Raw genomic sequence first — 6,000 nt, 5'->3', positions numbered from 1 at the left:
CAGTAGTAATACGTTGTTCTGGTAAGTAGTAGTTTTAATAATAATAATAAGATAACAATAACAATTTTATTACAGGATAAGTATGAATTTTGTTTGAAAAAATCTAATGATAAGGATAGAATAATATATTGATCTTCTTATAAGAAATGATATGATATTTGAATTTGAATTTGAATATAAATAAAATTTGTATTGGAATTGAATTCTAAAAACAACAACAACAACAAATTTGAATATAAATAAAATTTGTATTGGAATTGAATTCCAACAACAACAACAACTGATGTCACATTGAGTTTGATTTCAAATCATTCTTTCAATTCAAATATAAACTATAAGATAAATATGAATTGTATTAAATGTTATCTTTATGTTCTTAATAGACTTCTACTCTTTCATAAATTTATTTCTATTAAAATTTAAATGTTATATAATATATTTAAATATAATTTATTTAAATGTTAAATTAAAGATGAAGTTATAGTAATTTAATAATAATAATAATAATAATATAATTTCATAATGATGGAGAAAAAAGAAATAGGCTAATGATAAAGAAGTTTATCTAATTCAAAATCTTTCACCGATTAGGATAATGGATAAATATAAAATTAAAGAAAGACTTTTTAAAAAAATTTAAATGTTATCACATAGCTTTATATTAATAGACTTATGAATATTTGTTAAAAGAATTGCTCATTCTTTGCTAATATGGTAAACGATTTTTTTAAAATTGGAAGTTTATTGGCAACCGTTTTTAGTAATTGTGCGGAAGTGTTTTTAATTTTTTAAAAATAAATTTGTTTTGTGATGGGAAGATAATTATTTTCTTTTTGACATTCAATATATTAGCTATAAGGAAGAGAATTAAATTTAACCTTTTTATTTTGTTAGTATTTATTATAAAAAAAATATGAATTAATCTTATTGATTTCAAATTTTTCTTTGTAAATTCAAGAATATATTTAAGATAAGCATGTCAAATTTTAAAAAGATAAGGATAAGAATATTTGAATTCAAATATTTCTCTTAATTCAAATCAAGATAATAAGCATAAGGATATTTGAAGTTGTATTTTTAGATGAAAACTGATTTGGAATAGAATTCTTCCTTCATAATCTCTCTTGTATATATTCACTCATATTCTGTTATGTGATGTTAAGTTTTCTTCTTTCTATTATTGATTACTGATTATTAGATTTATTTATGAATTTACTTATTACATTCTTTATTTAAAAAAAAAAAACTTTATCTAATTTGACCTTTTATTTTTATTGCAGATGATGGTGATGTTTAACAACTATTTTTACTATATTCGGGTCTGAATTCAAGTAAGTGATATTTTTTATTATAATTTTGTAAAATTAATTAAATACAGTCTTAAAATTATTATTACACAATGTTAGACTAAGTAATTGCTATTTTAAGTAAACTTTGATTATTAGGGTTTAAGTTTGAGATTTGATTGAGGAATATAATGAAAAATTATTATTCATAACTTTAAAATTTTATGCTTATGAACAATTTTTACAGTTCATTTCAAAGAAAATTTTAGGTTCTAAAATGGTTGGAGAAAATTTAAAATAAATAAATATTATTTTCATACAATTTGCAATATTTTAACTCAATTATTTTGACGGTGAAAATAAAATATTTTATAGTGAAAATATGAATGAAAGGTAACAAAAAGAAAAAAATATACAAGTAAAAAGAAGATATGTTTTAATATTTTTTTATAAAATTAACTAAACGGAGAGAACTTGCCTAGCATAAATAAGAAAATAAAATAAAACAGTAAATGTAAAAATATTAAAAGAAACATATATTATGATTTAAATAATAAAGAGAAATATTGTATTTGTAAACATATAAAATAATAAAAATATTCATGCTTTAGATTTATGCACGTATACATATAAATTATTTTTAGAAAATTAAATTTTGTTCTTTCTTTTTCTCTTTAAACTGTTATTAAAGAGTAGAAAAAGATGACACTATCTATATTAGTTTATTACAATTTGAAGATAAAAATAATCATGTGAATTTGCAGTTTTAAAATATTTAGATATTTTGCTATTTTAAATTTTAATGGCATGTATAACATTTTTTTATCTTATTTTTCATCTTCTTCTTATTGCAAGAGAATGACTGATTTATTAAAATTCAAATCATTATTTTCGTGGTAGCTCAATAATAAAAGTAATTACTGTACTAATTTTAATTCTAATTGATGACTAAAATTCTCTTTTTTATTTAAATAAAATTTTACAAAAATTAATTATTTAGATACTTACTTTAAAATGCAATCTTAAGTAGAAGGATAACTTTATGAAGAATTATACTATAAAATAAAATAATTTTTTTGTGAAGATTATAAAATAAAATTTGCAGGTATTTAGGTTTCAGCTGATTTATTCTTTTCTTGATTTTACTTAAAAATCTACAACTCTATTTGTTTATTTTTTAATTGATTATGTTTAGTATAAAAATAAAATAAAAAATTTTAAAAATGAAATGAAATAATTTTTAGTAACTGAGATTGAGTCATAATCATTGAATGTTAAATTACAATCTAAAAAAAGTACATTTAATAATGTAACTTGGAGTTAATTAAACATAATGCACGTATGTTATATATTAAAATTCTTTTTATTAGAATAAAAATCATGATTTTACTTTCTACTTTAAAATTCATATTCAAAAAAATTTACATGCATTACGAAATTCATTTTTGTTATAAGGACATGTTAGTAATTTTTTTCAATTTAATTTAAAAGACAGAAAATTTTTTAAATCAAACATATGAGATAAATTCATATTTTGATAGATGTAAAAATGTTTGACTTAAATTTTAAATTATAACCACTTCTAACAAAATATATTATTTTGAAATCTTATTCTAATCTATATTTTGTCATGCATAACAAAATTTATCTATTTTTATTTTATATTTGTAGATTAGAGAGAAGGAAACTAAATTACTTATGTGTGTAAAACAAAATATAATCTAATTCAAGGTCAAATTAGAAAAACTAAGGTAATCAGATAACAATAGAAAAAACATACATGGAGGATTTAGGGGGGGGGGGGGGGGAAGCGGAGGAAATTTAAATGATTTTTTAAGAATATAATGAAGAAATCGTCATACAAATATTACTATTTATAAAATTTTGCACGGAAGATATGGAGGGACAACAAACTAAAAATTCAAATTATTTTTGACAATCTGAAATCTTTAAATTATAGACGTATGATTAAAAAATCTGAAACATAAAAATATTTTTACAATTATATGATTATTTTTACTAATATATATACTTGATTTGAGGGGTGGGGGGAGGGGGGGGGGGGTAAGGCTATTAACAATCCACCATCTTTTAATTGTGAATGATATTATAAAGGAAAATCTGAAACATAATTTTTGCTTACAATTAGATGATTGTTTTTCCGTATAAATTTGATTAGCTACGGGGGAATTGGGTAGGGGTGGGTGGGTGGGGAGAGATTGGGTGGGTTGGAAGTGTGAGAGGGAAGGGGTAGAAAAACGTTTATATTCAAAAAATGATTTGGGGATGGGGGAGGTGGGTAGAGATTTTTTTTATTTTCTCATTTTGTTTTTATTGAGAATTAATATGATAAATGATTTTATTAAGATATATAATTTAACAGGTTCAAATAAGACATTTCAATATGAAGCAATCAGAAATATTACTTGAATATTATTCATGCATCGCGCGGGTATATATACTAGTTAATATAAGACGGAGAGTGTACAAAATTTTCTCCTAAAGAAGAAGTGTATAGAACGAATAAATTAAAAATTAGTATAAGACAAGCTATATATAGATTAAACCTATTTACTTTTGCTTTACCTTTGCATGATGATGTAAAAGTAAACTATTTATTGTGGCCATTGAGTCATTGACTATGGAGTATAGAGTGCTTGATCACATTAAAACGCCAAACGGGACAGGTTTGAAGGCCTTTCAATATCATAATTGATCTATGTTGTATGGTCGGGATGTCTCGTTCATTAGGCTATTTCAGCAATTGTTTTAGGGCTTCAAAATTTTAGAAATCCCATATTTTCATGTAAAATTTTTTATAATATATATATATATATATTAGCATTAGAAAAAACAGCTCATATTTTTCGGAGAAAAAAAATTCAAATAGAGTTTTACATTGAATTTAGCTCATAAACTATGATATTGTGATCATTTGAGGCATTAAAAATAAAAGAATTGGTTGAGAAAAAAAGTGAAAATTATAATATTAGAGCTTTTTCTTTGACCTCCAATAAGATTGAGACGCCCGACGATATTGTTGTTGAATGTTAATTAATCAACGGGAAAAAGCTAAATGTACAGTTGCTTGAACAATTAATGACGGCTAGTTTTCCCAACTTCCCATTTTCAACCTCTACGGGCCAGTGTTTTATTAGTGATTGAACCATTTTGCACTTTAATTTAATTTGTGATAATAAGCTACTGAAAGGCAGTTACATGGCTATATTGTACGAAGCAAGTGTTGGTTAGTTAAGAACTTTTATATTTAAAAGTTTAAGGTGACCGAAAGGAGAATGTTGCATGGATGTGTGTACTTACTAGGAGGGATAGGGTTTGAAATGACATTACTTGGGAGAAGGCGGGAGTGGCTTCGGTGGAGGACAAGATGTGGAAAGTGAGGTTGCGATGGTTCGGACATGTGATAAGGGGCACTAATGCTCCTGTACGGAGGTGTGATAGGCTGGCTATGGATGGTTTTAGGTGGTGTAGAGGTAGGTGGAAGAATTATTGGAGGGAGGTGATTAGGCATGACATGAAGCAGTCAAAGTCCGGAAGACATGACCCTTAATAGGAAGGTATGGAGGACGCGGATTAGGATAGAGAGATTAGAGGGTAGGAGTACGTCCATAATAGTAGGGAAGAATGCTTTGTTTGCAACTGTGTCTATAGTTTCTTGTAGTCTCCTGTTCATAGTATTTTAGTGATATCTATGATTTTCGAATAAATACTTTATAGTATTACCTTGTGATTATCTTGTTTTCTTTATCATCTGGTGGTGTGATATCCCTTTTTATTGTTTATGTTTTTTGTTTGTTATACTGTTATCTATTCTAAGCTGGGGTCTATCGAAAGCAGACGCTACTTCATCTGAGGTAGTGGTATGGACTGGATACACTTTATTCTTCCCAGATCCCACTTTGTAGGAATACACTGAATATGTTATTATTGTTGTTGAAGCTACCTACCATTTTTAAGTTACTAATGAGTAATATTTATCAAAAAGTTTACTTATAATTTTCTCTATAGGTGATCTGATTTGATTAATTAAATTCACTCTATCAATGAGTCTATTCTCTGTGACCTCCCAAATGAGTTATATTTCCTGTGTTAAATGGAGTAACAAGACACTAAATAACCAATACGGGTTGTGGTGCAGTGGATGGAGCTGCTTATTCTTAATCAGAGGTCGAAGGTTCGATCCTGGGCATGAAAAAAACTCTGTTGGGAGCGCAACCCCCGAATGGAGCCCTATCCAGCACGAATCCGGATTAGTCGGATTCCAATGCGGGTACCAAACACCGAATGGGAAACCAAAAAAAAAACAAAACACTAAATAGATGGTTATGTAGCTAGTGTGATCAGGATAATTGATTTAAGTAATCCACATACATGATACTAAAAATAAAAATTCTGATCTAGTGTACTTATTCATTGACAAGAATAACAAGGTTTTTTTTCCACGGCAAGAATTGCCGCTTGCTTCAATATTCGAAAGAGCAAACAAGGAATGCCACATTAATCAAGAATCCAAGCTAAGAGCGGGACAGTTCACTTGAGGTTACACCATTCATTACTGCATATATAAAACTTAAATTCAAACAAAAATGACAAGTTAATAACCGAATTTAAGCTATCCATAACATCAGGGTAACCAGAAAGTCAGATGATAAATCCATAGATTTCAAGTATGAACTAATAATTAGGTACAATT

This window comes from Capsicum annuum, chromosome 3 (assembly GCF_002878395.1).
Source record: "Capsicum annuum cultivar UCD-10X-F1 chromosome 3, UCD10Xv1.1, whole genome shotgun sequence".
In the NCBI taxonomy this organism is placed as follows: Eukaryota; Viridiplantae; Streptophyta; class Magnoliopsida; order Solanales; family Solanaceae; genus Capsicum; species Capsicum annuum.
Note: the sequence above shows the minus strand (reverse complement) of the source record.